The sequence below is a fragment of the Odontesthes bonariensis genome, chromosome 13, assembly GCF_027942865.1.
Source record: "Odontesthes bonariensis isolate fOdoBon6 chromosome 13, fOdoBon6.hap1, whole genome shotgun sequence".
In the NCBI taxonomy this organism is placed as follows: Eukaryota; Metazoa; Chordata; class Actinopteri; order Atheriniformes; family Atherinopsidae; genus Odontesthes; species Odontesthes bonariensis.
The window spans coordinates 12871469-12890537 of NC_134518.1; the positions used below are offsets into that span (position 1 = coordinate 12871469).

Here is a 19069-nt window from a genome sequence, read left to right on the forward strand (position 1 = left end):
GGAAGCCACCATGGCCTTGGTCAACTGACATTTTCCTGCTCCTAAAATGTTACCCAGCCCTGCAGCAGTGTTTACCACTGTGTATGTGTGTGTGTGTGTGTGTGTGTGTGTGTGTGTGTGCGCATCTAAGACGTATCTATATATGTTTTTCCCTGTCCAAGTGTAATTCAGGAATGGTATTGCCATTTTCCTTTTCTATAGGTAGACAGGAGAGGAAGAGTGGGGAGAACAGAGACACGCAGAGAGGGTGACAAAGAGGGTGGTAATCTGAGTGGATCTGAGCGGTGATCCTCTTTGGCTTTCGTAGTGAGTGTAGGGAGGGTCACATCAGACTTGAGCCCTGGGATAAGATGGGCAGAAAAGCAAAAAGATACAATATTTGGACAGCAGCTGAAGTCAGCAACACCACATTGAAAAGTATCTGTGTAATAACGACACAGAACAAATATGGAAAAAAGAGCTATCCATCTGTATACTTTATATCTGTGCCTGTTTGTGGTTGTGTGTGTGTTGTTGTGGCTAAGGCAAGAACCACATCTGGCACAGGATTATGCACACGTATTGAGCCTCACGGAATCTTCTGAGGTATATTGGTATATTGGGTCAATGACCACTAAAATGTTGTCACAGCTGTAACGCCGAGGGTCTGACCTGAGTAAAGGAGCAGAGAGAGGCTTCACACAGTCCAGATGGGTCAGTAGCACAGAGCCAAAGCCCTCCTTAACCTGCTTGATCAGGGAATCAGTCACACTTCTCGGCTAGGGCAGAGATCACACACACTTCACAACATTCACAAGCTTTGAACACATCAGGCGAAGCCAATCACTTTAAAAAAATTCTATCTACTCTGTGGATATGAAAAGTAATAAAATGCTGCTCGCTGGTTTGTTTATGGCAACAGTTGTAAAATAGCCATCACCTTGTTTTATAGATTGAATGTCATAAAAACATCAATTTGTTTCTTTGGGAATAAGCAATAATACAGTGCACTTAATATTTCGCCTTACAGACTTGTTTATTTTCATGTAGACTGGAGCATTAGAGATGCCATTATAAGGCAGCCTAAATTGGTCCGCTGAGGCTTGGTCTAGCCCATAACAAGCACTGTGATTCTAAAACATTTATGCAACATCGCCCAACATTACAGCTTTTAGTATTTGCCACAGAGAATTGTTTGGTCTCTGTAGACGATCAAAGAGGATGTGAATGCATGAAGCAGTTTTTCTGTCAGTTACTTCCTCCATCTTCAGCTATGCGGAACTGAGTGGAGAAACACAGTTTACACCCCATTCCCACCCCAAAAACATCCATTAACTTGCTTTGCCTTTTTGTAATTCATCCCTAATTAATGCAGAATTAGCTTGCCGATTGTCCCGATAACTCCTTAAGATGTGAGGAAGAGATTTGAAAATAGTTCTCTTGTACCCTGCTCGAAACAGGATTAACTGCACTGAAGACACGTTACAGCAGTAGGAGAAGGGAGGGGAAAGCATGCGTGTGCATTGTAAGCAAGTACTTTTCCGTTGAATAATTGTCAGGCAACAGAGAGCCTCACAGCCTAAATAAGAACCTACTTAAGTCAGGTTTAGGGCACAATATTATCAGAGCTACAACAGTGCTGGGACTGTGAAATGAAGAATTCGGTTTCATTGCTTTCAAAAATTCCTCTCACCCACTGGGATAGAGTTCCTCTAGTTCAGCTCACCCACTTGCCAAGAGTGAGTGCAGGGTCCTGAAATTCCATCCTACAATAATTTACCATAGACACTGTGTTGTGCCCTTACTAGAACTAAGTAAAGGCACCACGTTACTCTAAACAACCATGATGCTTAAGTTAATTCTTAAAGTACTATAACATAATGTGTGTGTGTGTGTGCGGGGGGGTTCCCAATTTCATTTCTTTTTGGGGTAAAAACATAAAACAACCAATCCATTATCTGAGCACCACCCCTGCTGTGTTTTCCTGATTCCCTTCCGCTATTAGCAGCTTAGGACACGAATAGATCACACAAGATATTAAAAAGCAGCAGGAATCTAGAAAGAGTTTAAAAGCCCCATCGTAATCCTCTCCGTAGAACAAAAACATGTCTGAATGCAGTCAAACTATTTGATTCTCTCTCTTTTTTTACGCGTATTGTTTAGGATTCATATTTCATAGTGCTTTTATTAGAGATGAAAATTAAGACAGATGCAGGGAGGAGATGTGAGGCAACAAGTCAGCCGATGAGCATCCACACAAATCTTTTTATTCTTTTCCCAAGCAAACATGACTCAAACGAATAGATGGCAATATTTTAACCTTGCTGTGGCAGAAATATGAAAAGTATCAGGTTACAGAGCGGCAGTATTGAAGCAGATGTAATAATAAAGACTCAAGAGAGAAATGTAATGTTGTTCATAAGAATGAAAATGTACAGATATGTGACTGTAATGCTGTTCAAAGCTTTCCCTTCCAAATCCCGGTCACATATTTTTGCTTGGCAGGAAACAAAATATTCTGTCAAAGCTGATCAAGGAATCAAGTAGTGAGTAAGGCTGATGTTAACAGCTGTTGGCATCATTTAATGGACGGTACTTGTAAATCTAAATTTGTCAAACACTTGCACAAGTATAAATTTGACAAGATTATTTTTTGTTAGAACTTTACTTTTCCATTCATGTGTAAAAATTTGAATAAAATGTTCTGAATCATGGTTTAAAGAAAGAAAAGAAGTACCTTTGCTCCTTGAGCTTTATGTTAGACTTTGAGTATGTGCCCCTGTATGCCTGATTTAATGACTAGTCATATCTTGCTTAAAACTTGCTGCATTGAGTGCTTTTGGGCCTATAAAATCTGCGCTGACAAAAATAAAATGCAGGCATTCATAATAAACATGAAGGCAGTTTAAGTGATTATGTCAGTGCGCCTTCCCAACACAAATCCATGAAAATCCATGCAAGTAAATCCATGAAAATAGCACAGCATGTGCGTGTTTGCCCGAAGATGCATTCTGAGTGGAAGCAAAATATTTCTTTTGACCAAATTGTGTGTAGGCCTGCTCACATATCTTACATTGACCTTTCCGCAGATATTTGGAGTGATTTCAGTTTTAGGCACATTTCCGATTTAAAGTCTAATCACAGACCTCAGCTTTGCTGTCAAAGCACTTCAGGGGTAAGACTCAGTCTGTGCCAAAATGATGTTGTTTTTCTCAAGCCGACTGTTTTGACAAGATTCAGTTTGTTCGACAACACAATGCAGGTTTAAATTAGCTATAAAAAATACTCATTGTAATATACAATGTATTTCCTTTTCTTTGCAAACTCAACTGATCGTATGTTAAGATATGGTTGCATTGCTAAAAACTTTATTCTCATCTCAAACACCACCTTTTTCACTGGAAATTCTAAAACCTTTTTTGTGCAATACATTTCTGCTCTGTCACTGCGAAACCATTGTAAATTAAGATATAGCATTTTATTACATTGGAGACCTGAAGCGATATTCTATTTTCAGAGTGCTACTTGAGAACAAAAAGCTTTCAGCTCCTGCTTTGCAGGTAGCAGCAGGACAAATAATTGTTTATTAAGCACCTAATTTGGCTGCAACATCACTGACTCTCAAGTCAAATAACATAATCAATTATTACTGTAATGAGTTAGTGACGTAATTATTCCAACCGCTGTGACAGATTGCCTAATTAGTCATTTTCTGTCCATTTAGATTACTCATACATTCCCATTGAGTACAAAAGTGTTTCACTGACCTACAGTACTGCATCACGTACTAACTGGTGGTTTTTCAATTACAAACATTATTTTGTTTTTTACAGTAGATTTTCTTTTAGCCTGTGTAGATTGAATAGATGTGAAAATTCTATCCTTTCTCAGTTCAGTCAAGAAATACAAACAACTTCAATCAGAATAATTCTGAATCTGAACAGATACAAAAATGATCTCATGAAGCTGAGATCGATTCTAAATAAGAACATCAAAACCAACAGGCCTCAAACCAACAATTCAAACATGTAATTTCCAGCTTACTTTATTACATACATCAAAGACATTGTTCCCCAAACAATCCCAATTACTCCTCTAATCTCACTGCTCAATTGCAGACACATTCTTAACTCAATGCTCAGTGACAGCAATGTAAAGGAGGACTGTGAAGTGGATTTAGAGACTAAACCAATCTGCCAAGATAGATGTACAAACATTGTGATGTGGAGTGCTCTGAGCATACACGCTGCCACATTGCACTGCCGGCCCAATCAGATGGCTACAAACCATGACAAGAACCTCAAACGCCAATCAAGAGACAATGGGCCTCATGCAAGAACATTTTCGTATTTTTATTCTAAATTTCTCTCACTTTTTTCGTAAGAAGGTCTCGTACGAACACGCCACGTCAGATTCAACAAGCGCTCTTAACTTCGGAAAAAGTGTGTAAACGATCTGTGTAAATGATGAATCACACCTGTGCGTATCTAAGTGCACGTGCACGAGGATAGTAGATTTGCATACTCCACGCCCCCAAATTATACCATATAAGGCAGTGCTTCCTCTCTCCTGTGCCAGGAAGTGTTGAGTGTTGAGTCATGAGAATGACATCAAGGCGCAAAAAGAAAAACTTTATGGGCTCTGAGACTGAAGTTCTGCTTCCAGAGATCCAAAAAGAAAAATCTGTCATTTTTAGCAGTGTCAGCAGTGGAATTACGGGACCTGCTAAACCGAAGAAATGGGAAGTCATTAGGAGTGCTGTTAATACCATGTCACCGAAATAAAAAAATAAATGGTTTGATATGAAAATGGCTTAAAAAAAACGTCTCGCCATGGCCAGGCACTCGATGACTGCGACTAAAGCCATGCAATCAGTTGTTGCCTCATCATGATGGCACTTTGATGGGGTGGTCCATGAGGGGGGTCTTCTGGCACCACAGCTTCTTATCTGCCTGGGCTGCTTCAGATGGAGACCTTCGTTCATGGCAATATTGCGCCATGAACGAGGTATCGAGACACACCCACCTGGCCTTCAGCACGGGTGTTTTGTTGTGTATATGTGTGCAGTCTATTGCTCCAATTATGATTGGCAGTCCAGCCACGGCATGAAAGTCCCTTTTAATTTGTACTTGTCGGACAGAGGTATATGGGAATCTGATGTACCATGGGTGATAAACTGATGAGAGCTTTGATGACCAAGGGGAACGCACGACTCACAGAGGACTGGGACACCCCCGATCTGTCTCCAATCTCGCTCTGAAAGGTTCCAGTGGCCAAAAATCCAAGGGAGGACCTGGACGTGTGGTGGAATTGGGTTTGATCGGCTAAGGTATCCAAAAGCAAGACAGCCGCTGCGCTTCCCGTTACAGATTCAAATGAACCTTCAATTAGTGCACAATTTAAGTCAAACAAAATAATGTCAGCATAATTATGGGGTATAATGTATATTTATTTATGTTTTCTTCAAAGTAATTAAATATACAATCCATTAGTCAAGCAAACTTGATTGGAATAACAGCGGACTATTTTACGAAACTCCTACGACAGGTCTGGATCACTCGTAAATTCTGTTCGTACCTGAAAGAAAACGTAAAATACGAAAAGATTGGTGAATGCGCAAATTCTCTTAAATCACTCGTACGGACGATTTAAGAACAAATCTGTGCGTACGAACGGTTCTTGCATGAGGCCCAATGTTAGTCACAATAGTCGTTAGGAACTTTCTTTTGTAACACATGTTTTCTTTTCAAAGTTTTGAGCAGGAATCTTTAGTTCCTTTTGTGGGAATGAAAGGGGGTGTTTAACACATTTGACCTGTCGTGTGGAACAACTCATGGAGAGCACTAAATGAGTAAAAAATATATTAGAAAAAAAAAATCCCCATTGTTGCTACAAATTAGGTAAAAATGGGTTGTTGACTGAAAAGGGCTAATTGAGTAAATTCATAGTAAACATTCTTATTTTACCTGTTGTTTATAGCATATTAGAGCTGAGAATTTTAGAATTAGAATTAGAATTTTAAAGTTGGTGAATTGCTCATGTAGGACTAATGGATTCAAACCATGCAGTGTATGGTTTGCATATATAACATATTCCTTAAGCTGAGTATCAGAAAATCTTTCAAAGAGAATGGAATGTGTCGTATACAGAAAGAAAAAGCAATGAAAATAAATAAAAGGAATAAAGATATATAAATAGATGATACATTTTTAAGCATGTATACATACTGTGTTGGAATTGTAGAAAATACTGACTTAGATGTACAAGGTTGATGGCTCAAGACCAGAGTTTGAGATTCAGTTCTTACCTTTTTATGAATAACACAAACAATAAATAAATAGTTAAAACGCCTGGGACTTGGGAAAAGGAATAGCAATTAACAAATAGCAAAAGCAACAGAAAAAGAAGAAAAGCCTAAGCAACAGGGCAAACCGTTGGGAAAACGAATAGATCAAAATCAATAAAGTGAATTATATGAAAAGAAAAATTACATTTACAAAATACAGGTAGAATAGTAATGTAAATATATAATAAGTATATATAGATTATCTTAGAAAATATGGAAATATATATGTATAGAAATAGATTCACAAAATGCGTTCATCTTTGTATGTTCCCTTTCATTTTCTTTAATCACACATCATAATCTCCTGAGTAGAAGACGACGACCTTTGTGACATTGAAAACTCTGGCTTCCGGATCAACATATGTGCCCAAGCCATTAATCTGCCTTTGTACTGACTGTAGTACACCCCTCAAGACTTTTACAATAACACAAACAAAAATAACTTACAGCATGACAACACCTGGCACCAATTAAGAGCAGGAGAATTAACCTTTAAAAAAAATTGTTCTGTGGAAAAGTTACATAACTCTGACACATTAACACGCACACCAGACTAGCAAAAAACACTCTCACTCACATACTCTTACACACACAAAAAAGAATGCGATGGCATATTCATGCAGAAGTATGATAATATTTCATGCACTTTACTAGTCACATGTGTGAATTGTACATGAAATATGAATGTAGTGCAGACAAGCCATCTCTGTGTGCGCACTTCTGTGTGTATAATGCATGCGTGTGAGTTATAAGATGAGAATCATCCAGGACATTCAACTATTATGTAGAGAAAGTGAGCCTGTGAGTAGGGCTGGGCGATAAGATGGCACTTTCACAAAAGATTACATTATTTTCATTCATTCTCCTCATACAGCCCACTTATGCGCTTCCAAATGTTTGCATTTGATAATGGACACTGGTTATGTTATGAATTGAGCTGGTGTTAGATAAAGGATTAACATCCAAAGAGCAGGAGCTATATCAAGCCAAGCGTGTGTGTGAGTATGTTTACGTTAGATATGAGTCTGAACTTTTGTCAGTTTGAATTAATCCTCCACATCAGTTTTTACATTTTATATTTTATATAAGTCAATCATTTGAGAACAGAATAACAGTGTGTTGTCTGTTTCTGAAAGCATATAGAGTAGTTCTGCTATTTATATAGAAAGTCATCTTCATATTGCTCATGATGAGCAGGGCAAATCCCTTGTGGCAATAATATGAATGGATGAATGCATGCTTTCAGTAAAATCCGTTCACATGTCACATTACAGCAGAGCAGATTAAATGCATTTCTGGTGTATTGTGGATATCATATTAAATATAACTGTTACTCAATGAAATAGGTTGCTATCTAGAGTCAGACGCTAACCCTGTCACTGTCAAGCTTTTAGTGACTGTCTTATGTATTTTCTTATAATCTTGTTGTATACTTGATACCACCAGTAAATATGGTCAGCATTAACCATTTAGTGCTATCTTTTAATTAATTCCACAAGTGTCTACTTTTCGACAGTAGATCAGAGTAAATTGCAGTGGAACAATATGGCAAATTAATAGCTGAACAGTTCCAAGGTTAAAGGCTGTTTACATCAAACGTCTCTTTGAGCCTGCAACCACTCATCTGGAGGGTGAAAATACTGGTCTTGCAAAGTAAGACTGAGTGCATTGGGATTGCAGCTTTCATAATGATTAATTACAGCGCATTTTACTCTATGGCTGTTTTGCAATGCGAGTTAATTGGTAAACATTTCATGACAGCAAACTCATGCCACATAAGGTTCAATGAAGACATTGAATGTCCTCGGGATGTAGGTGTTTTAACTGCAAGTCTTTGATATAAAGATGACTGACTCATAAAGAGATACATTTTATAACAACCTTTACTCACACTCTGTCTCATAACTTGTTTTAATTGCATGTTATCAATCACTTTGTAAGTTGGTCCCGTGTTTTTTTTTTTCTTGGCACATTTCCTCCTAATAAATCATACTTTATTTGCCAGCTGACATGAGGCCTCACCAAAAACATTTAATTGCGTAACAGCGTGAGGACAAAAACGACAACAACAACAAAAAAAACCCCTTACAAATGCTGCAAATCCTGTTCCCATAAATAATCCCAGTCTCAGGAGAGAAAGAGAGGGTCACTGTGTTCAGAAGCCAAAGCTGATCACAAGCGTGACTGAGAGCTCACCACGTAGAGAGACAGTGCAGTGATGTCAAAAGCACAGGAGTGCACCAGCACAAGTGCATTTGTCCGCATGCTTTCATTAAATAGAAGAAGCATGCAGGCAACATGGTGGGACCTGTAACTATTATGAATGATTTATCCCTCATTCTGACCATCTATGAAAGTGAAGAGATGTTGAACAATGTTCAAAAAGCTGGTTCTGTTGTGGAAAGGTCTGTGCTCTGCCAACATTATCAAATAGGGGTAAATGAACTGTACTTATACTGTACTGTATAGCGCTTTGCAAGTCTAGCTGACCACTTAAAGCGCTTTTCTTCTACACATTCACAAACATTTATACACTGATGACACATCGCATTACACATCGGTAGGTAACGTTCAGTGTCTTGCCCAAGGACATTTCGACATGTTGCCTGGAGAACAACCTTCTTTCTGATTGGTAGGCGACGGCTCTTCCTCCTGAGCTACAGCCGCCCCACAAAGTGCAATATCCCATTTGGTTGGGTTACAATTTGCTAAAGAAAACATAGATATGTTACAATTTTGAAAGGTAGATGTAGGCAAATATCAATCTGGTATCACCGGTAAATGTAGTAATTTTACAAGTTTTGAGCACTGTGGACTAACATAGCTATGACACATTACGGTATGAAACTATGTTACAGAAATCCTTCTTCCAGTAAATACTGTGTTCTATTTTAACAGTGCAAAATAATCAGTACAAGCTGCCAGTGATGACAGACTAGAGTCTACATGGATATGTGAAGGCTGCACGGTGGTAGGTGTATTAGCACTACTGCCTCACAGCAAGAAGGATCCCCATTTGAATCTCAGAGGTGGCCTTTATGTCCCAAGTTTGCATGTTCTCCCTTAGCCTCCATGGGTTTTTCCGTGGCACTCTAGCTTCCGCCCAAACTCAAAAAACGTGCATGTTAACTGGTGATTCTAAAATTGTCCATGGTTGTTATGGCTGTTTTCCATGATATATTTCTTTATAAAGGCACATTTTGTCACTGGGATTGCAGAATGGTTCAATGAGAGACAGAGACAGGAAGGTAGAGAAAAGTGCCACTTTTCAGGGTACAGTGCTTGTAGCTTACTAGAGTACAGCTGGTGCAACAAAACTTTTGTACCTTTTCGGGACCATTTATGAACCTTGATTTCTTAGTGTGTAACAACAGTAGACTGTAAACGCTCTCCATTACTATAAATGACTTCATTACAATAAAGATGTGTTCCACCTCCCTCTGTGCTTCAATGAGTATAACTGTGGAACAATTTGTTGAAGTGTGCTCAAGTAATAGAGCTTCAGATGCAGCCTGTGGTATTTACACATCACATTCTCTCAATGCGCTGGCCCAGGACTGCTAAAGAGTTTGTACCTATGCAAAGCACCTGTATGCACACAGACACAGCTGGATCACACAGATATGGCCAGTCCCTGCCTTCCTTTGTGCTTATTAAGACATTGAAGCTTTTAGCACCTAGCAGTATTAATCCTATAGCCTTATGCTCACTGATACCGGAGCCAAGTGGCCTTACACTGAAGCTCTCTCACTCTCTGTCTCCCTATGTGAGTGTGAGCGTCTGTGACTGTTTGTGATGAATGGAAGAAGCTAAAGAGGAGAGGGTTGAATGTGAGACATTGCACCACTGAGACCAGTGAGGAGAACAAAATAGGCAGCGAGAGCAAGGGAGGCAGAGACTAAAAGAGGAGTGTAAGCGTAGGGAGGCAGGGGTGTAGTTGCACATGGATAGCATACAAAAGCACCTACATGCACTCTGCCCCTGCATTTATGTCCAGCATGCAGAGCGTGCGTGCGCTTACGCTTGTGTGTGTTTATGCTGCTTTGTTCTTTCTCGCATGTGTGTGCGTACATGCGTGTGCAAGGCCGAGGTAGGTTAAACTTGTACTCGTGAAGTGTTCCCAGAAGAGATTAATCATCCTGTGCTGGAATGCAGCATCTCGGTCATAAATCATCACCTGACCCTTCTCTCTCCGTCTCTCTCTTTCTCTCTGCCACACGTAGCGGCGGCGTCGGGGTAAAAGCAATGTCACTGCACATCTGCAAAAAACAAACAGCCAACAGCCCTGACAGAAGTGTGAGAGGCAGGAAACCGCAACACTGGTCAAATATTAGTCCCGCGTCTGGATCAAATATTGTCGCAACCCGTTACGATCAAAACAATTTCAAAACGAGAATGAAAAAAAATAAATGGGAGTGATATCGTCAATTTCAATTTAAAAGGATAGTAGGACAGAAAAAAGGAGAGCCCCGGCCCTTAGCTGCCTCTGCCACATCTGGAGAAAAGGGAGGACTTCTAAATGCTGACAGAATCTCCAAAAGTCTTTCATTTGTCCGGAACCAGAACCCTTTAGCAAACCTGAATAAACATGCAAAGGGATGCCTCACCAATGGCGTGACAGTAAAAACCAAGAAATCAAGATGAAACCTTCACAGAAATGTCATAAACAATTCCTTGTGTGCTTCGTCGAAAGACCACTTGAAGCTGACTTCAGAAATGATTAACAGACCACCGTTGAATACAGCTGAAATAACGTGTTTCCAGGCCTTTGTGAAAACAAATTAAAAAACAATAAATGAACGATAAATAAAACTGCATGGGCGAGGATTTCTTTCTACAATTCAGTGATTAAAGATGATAATTCAAGGTGAGGCCACTTTGAGTGACAGGTGCGTGCCACTGGTGCAAACCAATGGGCATTGTGTCCTTGGGATTGCTGCTCAGAAAAATTCATCCCTTGCACATTCAACCTTTTACTTCAAGAGCCCAATGACATACTCAAGGTTTTAAAACCATATTCTCCAAACATGCGGGCAACATCATAGTGGCTATGTGACATGCTATCAAAGATGTCCATCTACATTTCATCTTGTAAAACAATGTTTTACTAATGAGCAACAAAGCCCACATTAGGATGAATGAGGAGAGAGGTAAGACCATTCTTTTGTTTTTTAGTTTTTTATTGGATGCATGGAAATTGTTTGGTTTCTTGTGTGAAGTTTCTAGTGCTACATATCTGTCCACCACCCAGACCACCACAACCTTATATTCAAACATTCTACATAGAGGAGATGAAAACTAGCATTGGGCACAAAGTTTGTGCTTCAAAACTGAATAAACTGCACATAGGTCTGAAGATATTTGGAATACAGGAGCACTTTGCAATTACATCTCTGTTTAACCACATGATAATGATATGATCATAGGAGTTATGTTGAAAAATGTCTGCAAAGACTGAATCTGAAAGCTATAAATAAAAAAAATAAGGTTAGTCATTTAGATTTTTATTTTTTCCCATATGGTGATTTTTTTTTTCTCCCAAAATGTGATCTTACCAGAACACTCCCTCTAAATAACACCATGCTATATGATTGGGTGCATTTTCTGTTTAAAAACAGAACTAAAATAGAAGCTTTGTTTTCACTTTCTGAGCAGTGGTTCAGAAAATCTATGTTTGCAGCTGCTACTCAAAAGCTGAATGATTGGAGGGAGCCAAAAGATACTATTGAGCAAATGCTCACATAAAGCCTTCACATCCTTTCACGGGGAGAACAGGAAGCTATCTGGACATCAGTGCCACATTGTGCGTGCTGCAAAACAGGTAAAAGAGAGAGGACCCTTTACTCGGTTATGTTCAAGAACAGGAAATTGATTCTTTCATATTAAAAATTCAAGAGCTGAGTTTCATTACTTTCTGAACCTATTCCCTTTCCCTTGTGGAGTGGGAAAATATCACAGTTTATTAAATTACTTCACTGAAAAGTCTCTGGGGATGCCATCTTAACTCCCCTCCTCTTTCACAAGGCCATTTTAGACTGTAACCAGACATGCCTGCTTAGAAAGAGAGACAGGGAGAAAAAGAAAGAGCTGATAAACCTCAGAAGGACGGAAGGTACACTAAATATGCTGATTGCACTGGCTGCCACAGACAGTTTGTGTAATTCCATCAGCTGTGAAAGGCATGGAATTGAATGATCTCTCAAGTAAAGGGAGAGGAGTCCTGTACATGGGAAAAGTCACAGTAATTCCTACCTTGAAATAATATTGTGTGTGTGTACAGTATATGTGTGTATTCCTGGAAGCATACGGTATGTGACTGATGAGTCCATTAGATGATATATCCTCCACTAGTTTGGGTTATAGCAGACTAGTCCAAAACACTCAAGTGGGCCAACAAACAGAGGACATGTTCATGCCTACAAAGGTTATTCAGGTTTCATCATTGCTCTCATGACAGTTCCTGTCTGGAGGAGCAAAAAGGTCAGGTCTTGATGACTCTCTAAGTGTGACCAATGACCAGGAAGAATCAGCCAGCTAAACTTTCCTCTTAGTAGCAGAAGAGGAAATGTCCACTTTTCTCTGCATCCCTCAGGAAACAGCAGTAGACCAATTTGTCATGTGTAGAGGAATCTACTTACCTCCCCACATTGATGGGAAACAGTTTGGAAAGAAAACATTTTACTGCTAAACTAGGGCAGATAAATGAAGAGTCTTAATGGTCATTGTTCAAGCTCTGTGTAAAATGAAGCCTGGACTCACATTTTGCAGGTGAGCACCAATTGTTAATAACTTTACAATTGGACAGTTAATTTTGTTGAATAAACCATAGCAACCATACAATTATTAGCCATGCCATTGGTTTTATAACTGACAGAGCTCACCATTGTGGTCAGGGAAGAGAGCCAAGTTTAAGTCCCATCCAAAATCATATTGTTCAACTTTTTTAGTTTTTTGAGTTTGTTGTCAGTCATGTTTGGTTAGCAAGCAAATTGTTATCATTTCACAATTTCTGCACCTTTGTTGTGACATTATTATGCTTTGGACAAGTGGACAAACATATTGTTTGAAAACATGTGTTTTCTCATGAGACTGGGTTGACTGAGAGACTTTGTACAAACACATATTCCAGCTGGCACATGAGTTAGAGACGTTTTTTCCCCCAACTTAAATGTAACCAAGAAGCTCAACTCAAAGGCACAATGAGCCTATGAGGAGGATGAGTTAAAACCAGTTGGTCAGCTGTCAGACAGATGTAGTAAATATCATCCCACTATGCCATTACTTCCAACATAAAAACCCACAGGATCCATGGGCATGATAATCCAAGATGAAGGCTGCACTCTACAAGTGTCACTTTCTTTAAAGACCAGCTAATGCTGGATGTCAAACGCCACGCACGCAAACACACACATGCACACAATCTTCACACTACAGTGAGCAGTGTAGTCTGAGCAACACAAACCCCATCGAAGAAAAAATAAAGGCCATAAAGGTCGCAAGGGAGTGTGCTGGGAACAGACTGGAGAGGAGCTCAACAAGGCTTTCAGATTTGATACATCATTCAGAAAAATCACAGAAAAAACAACATGTTGCAACAATGGAATATGATACTATTATGTTCAGCTAAAGCATTCATAATTGTTGGAGTTGGTGTCTCAGTGTTGTATTTTGCGTCCTGGCAGGGTTTCTAAGGATCAATGTTCCAAAAAGAGAAATATCCAAGGCTTTACTTTAGCAGGGGGTACAGCTCTCTCCTTTCTAATTCAAAATCACAAAAATACAGAGAGCAGTAGACATGTGCCTCACAGCTTTTCTTTAGATATGAAGGTGATATGATGTTCGAGTGTTTCAGTTCAACTGGAACAGCTCAAGGCATGAGTAATGTTATCAAAGAAAAACTGATTCAATCGTTTAAAAAATGGTTTAAGCAAACAAATTCGACTACACTGGACCGCAGTACATTCATCAAGATCTTGCTAAATTATATCTTGCTCTTTTGTGCAAAAAAAATAATCATTTTCCTCCTCTTTTCCCATGGCTTTTAATGTCTCTTCCAAAAGCTGCAGGATGCATCAGAAATTTCTTTCATACGCTGCGGTCTGTTCTCATCCACTCTCCTCTTTCATTTGCTTCTTCATCAATAAATCTTTATAATCTAAGCATTTCAAACAAAAAAAGAAAAAACACATACTGGTATTCCTGCATGTGCCTTGGTATGGGTATTGAAGCAGCAAAATTATTATGGAAATAATCATTTTTCAAAAACAGAGACTACAATGCATTCATTAATGAATCAAACTAAGGACTACAGTGACAAAATAGAGAAAAGGGAGGGGGGTAAAGCACAACTATAGTCAACTGAGCTGCTTCATCCTAATAAAAGCATCTCTTTCACTGTTACATGTCATACTCCAGAAAATCTACTGTGCAGGAGGCCAGACAGGGCAGTGTTACAGGAATGAAACTATTACTGCAGCATTTTTTTTTCTATCTGGATATGGATTTATGACACTCCCTTGATTGTATATCTGGCTCAAAAAAGCCCTGAGCTTGTGAAATACCTGAGTGGGTAGTGGGCAGACTGAATTGCTTTTAATAGAGCTATGCCACCAAGTTTGGAATTTTCTATTCAAGAGCACATCTTGACAATTACAGCAACAGTATAAACAGTTCCCCCTTCTTCATACTCTGGCCAAGAATATCACTTTCATCCACTCGTTCAAGGTCCCCGTTCTTCGTTAATCAGCAGTGGCAAGAGGCTGTTTTTGCAAATGTATCATTTTGTCCCAAATGATAAAGTACTAAGATCTAATGTAGCTTACAACTGAAGTGTTTGCTATTTAAAAAAAAATTAAAAATCCTGCTTACCTCTAAGCCGTCCATTTTCTATACCCGCTTAATCCAACTGCAGGGTCGCGGGGGGGCTGGAGCCTCTCCCAGCCATCATTGGGCCAGAGGCAGGGTACACCCTGGACAATTTGCCAGTCCATCACAGGGCCACACAGAAACAAATGACCACACACACACTCACACTCACTCCTAGGGACAATTTAGAGACACTAACACTAGACATTAACCTAACATGGATGCTTTTGGACAGAAGGAAGCCAAAGAACCCGAAGAGAACCCACGCATACACGGGGAGAACATGCAAACTCCACACAGAAAGGCCCCAGCCGGGAATTATCCTGGAACCCTCTTGCCGTGAAGTGACGGTGTTAACCACCACACCACCGTGCATTTGAAGCCATTTGAAGACCTGTTAAAAAAAACAGGAGCTCAACGTTTCACACCCTGGGGAAATGTCCAGGTAAAGGAAAAATGTTAACACCTGCAAGAGCTGCTTTCCAAAACGAAACCTGTCAACACATGAAATCATACTAAGCCTTCTAACATGACATACTTTGCTGTGCTCAGGTAATTATACCTGAGTGACATATAAGTAGTTTTTTGTGATGACATCCATTAACTCGGTGCAATGCATTTTCAGTTGGCAGAATTTAAAACAACCAACACAATGGTGCTGAGTTTGTGTCTGAAAAGGACGTTTGGCTCTAAATCAGCGGCACAATTGCACTGGCCAAGCCACAAACATTCAACCCACAATGCTGGTTCATTTTGTAACACTGAGTGGATTCTGAATTTGTTGAGAAGAACAAATGTATTAACTAGGCCCTCAGCACCAACACAGGTCATGCCTGCACTGCATAAATTGCATTAGGGAAATTAGACCCTTTTACCCTTTTCCATCTGTATATGAAGACAGTTCTGCATGACCTGGGACAACAAACAGTGCATGGGTCACACTGACCATACCCCCCCAAAGCCCCCAAGCGTAAGTGCGTGTCTGTTTGATACGCTGTTTGATGTGCGCTTGCTGACGCGCACATGCATTAGTGTTATTGTGTGAAGCCTTCAGTCTTTAATCCCCTAATCTGCTGAACCCTGGAAATCACCGCAGTCATCTGTCAGCCAGGTCACAGTGGGCCACAGAGCCCAACAGAATCACACATGCACACACATAGAAACAGCCAAACACACGCACACAATCACACACACGCCCGTGCTCTCACTGCTAGTCATTTATTCAACAAGGCCAGCCTCATTTCAGTCTAATGAAGATTGATGCACCTCTTACCAAGCCTCACAGGTGTTGCAGTCAAATGTATAAATATGTAACCCACATAGAGAAGCAAAGGCAAAGGGAAGAGACACATTTAAAAAAGGATGTCCACTCCCTAATCATATCCATGTTTGTATTAGACAAAATATTCTGTATGTGCATAAAGGTTGCATGTAGAAGTCAATCAACAGTGCATTTCCAGGTCAACAGCAGAGAGTTAATCTTGTTTCTTAACTGTGAAGGTCCAACACGGACTGGGACTCAGGGAATCTGTAGTGCTCAGACCCTTAAGTCAAACATCTCAGGCCCATTAAGTAAGTGTGAGTGTGTACACGCTTGTGCGTGTGGTCATGCCAAATAGGACACCCTGAGGGCTTGTCTGGAGATTGTGGTTGACACAGCCTGCTGCTATCCAGTGTGAGCTCCTTTTAGCACTTAAGACTGTGGCTCACAACACACGTGCACACACAACATAGTGGGTCATAATGATTACACCTGGCAGATTTAACAGCGTGGGAGGCAGTCGAGTTTACGTACTAGTGAGTAAAACAGACATATGTCCAAAGTAAAACATGTGCACTTGGTTCCATATGTATGTATTTTAAAGTCTGTCAGTGAGGATCACATGCAAATCTGAGGGCTTTCCATCCTTTTTGATTTCTACGCCTCTGTCAAAAGCTCAAGACGGAGGGATGGAAAGCAGAAGGGAGATCAAAGAGCGTCAGAGATCACACAGACTCAGGCAGGCTTCAAGAGAGCTAAAGGTGGAGGAGGAGATAGAGGGGCCGCAGAGAGAAACTGTTCCAGTTAGACTGAAGTGTGATTTTCAGCGGGGCGTCTCATCATCGAGATCTCTGTGGTATCTGTGAGTGTGTGTGTGTGTGTGTTTATGTCATAAGGTGCTGATGAGTGCCAGGTCTCGCGATCTACAGCTGGTGTGTGGGCCTCATCCTTGACACCCTGCTTGATGCACAATTGACTCCCAAACAAAACTTTTTTCAAATCCATCCTTAAACTTTATGCATGCACATAGCATTTCATCCTGAACTAAAAGTCCTGCAAGCTCAATGAATATTCATTTATAAGTGTCCTGCAGTATCATGTTCCGATGCAGCTTGAGGGGGGCCAGCTGGACTGTAGCTTTCAGCCTCTCTGTGTCACTAGAAAATATAGATCCCGGCAGGACAGGAGATATATGAAACCCAGCTCAACACAGGCACAGCTACATTGCCTTCACCTCTGGTCCAGCTCTGCAGAACGCATAATACAGCTTGTCCAGTGTGTGGCTGAGTGGCTGAACCTTTAATTAAAACTAAAAAAAAAAAAATAGAAGGTATAAATGAGTATGAATCTAGAATACAGTGTGGTAATCGATGCCTGAGAGTAGATGAGACACAGTAATAGATGGCAGCGGCTGCGTTCAGGCGCCTTCACCGCAAAGTCATAACCGTACAGAGAAGAGGAGACTCAACCAGCCAATTCCAATCTGCCAAGTCAACCGCATCATTTACATGATTAAGTGAAATCGGGCTTTTCGGAGGACGCTCAATTTCTGGCGGGAAGTGGTTAAATAAGGATGCTACCATGCGGTATAGTCAAAAAAAAAAAAAAAAGAGCTTTCGCCTCTCATCATGAATCAAAACCAGTCTCACACTCTACCTTGACCTCACATAGAAAGAGTAGCCTCAGAGTATTTAAGAAATATCGTGACTGTTGACGTGCAGTTCCCAGCAGCTGTTTGCAATCCCCTTAAGCCACAAACTATCAAACTATCAACCCAAACAGCTCGAAATATGACACAAAATGACAGTGCCGACACGCCACGGAAACCCCCTGTGTCTATTGCGAGTAAAGAGCAGCACAAATGTCATTCCGATGAAAGGCACCTCAATGTCACGGCTGCCCTTCCCGTCCTGTCTGCTGCAAGGACTGAGGCACATGTGCCGTTTGTGGCCACAGAGGCTGGCGTGTAAACAACAGCAACGCGTAAGCATCGTTTCCATAGGAATACATGTCGAAATATGACGTACCTGTTCACAGCTATGTGTGGGACTCAACGCATAATCCTCCTTCTTCAACTTCAACTTTTCCTTCCCTCCAATCGAACAGACCAAAGCTACTTGACACTTGTTTACTGCATACTTTTCTTTGCCCTGTCTGTCCTGGCGAGCCGCTATCGCACACGGAGTGAGATGAGAGCTGATGGAGAGGCTTTCGACATCTCACCGGATCGTGGAATCAAACGGAACAATCCATTCCGCGGCAGAGCGTCAGAGGGGAACACCGCGGAGTGTCAAAGATGCGCCGCAGCCGGACGAGCGCAGCTGTGCGCAGAAGTCTCCAGTTGATTCCTTGAACACGGGCGATCCGTAGGTAAAGGCTGTGCGAGGCGGAACTCAGGGAGCGATCATCAACACAGTCGAGAGGAATGACCGAGGCTTGCGGAGCGCGCGTTCACGACCGAGACAAGTCAATGGTCATTAACAGCGAATAATCCTCTGTTGACTGCTGGCTGCAGCTGCATCCTTGCGACATGGCACGTAGGGATCAGCAGTGGTAGTGATTAAACAGTTCGAGTTTAAAATATTTAATTATGCAGTAATCAATCTTTTGGGTCCTTG

At 40.7% G+C, this 19069-nt stretch overlaps 1 protein-coding gene across 1 annotated transcript in view; it reads right to left on the minus strand.

Moving 5' to 3' along the window:
* Positions 1-18717, minus strand: part of tenm2a (teneurin transmembrane protein 2a) — a 254018-nt gene extending 235301 nt beyond the window's left edge. The window contains exon 1 of the mRNA XM_075481020.1: positions 18479-18717. The gene's annotated coding sequence lies outside the window, so the exon portion shown is untranslated. The remainder of the gene's footprint in view (positions 1-18478) is intronic.
* Positions 18718-19069: the final 352 nt, after the last annotated feature.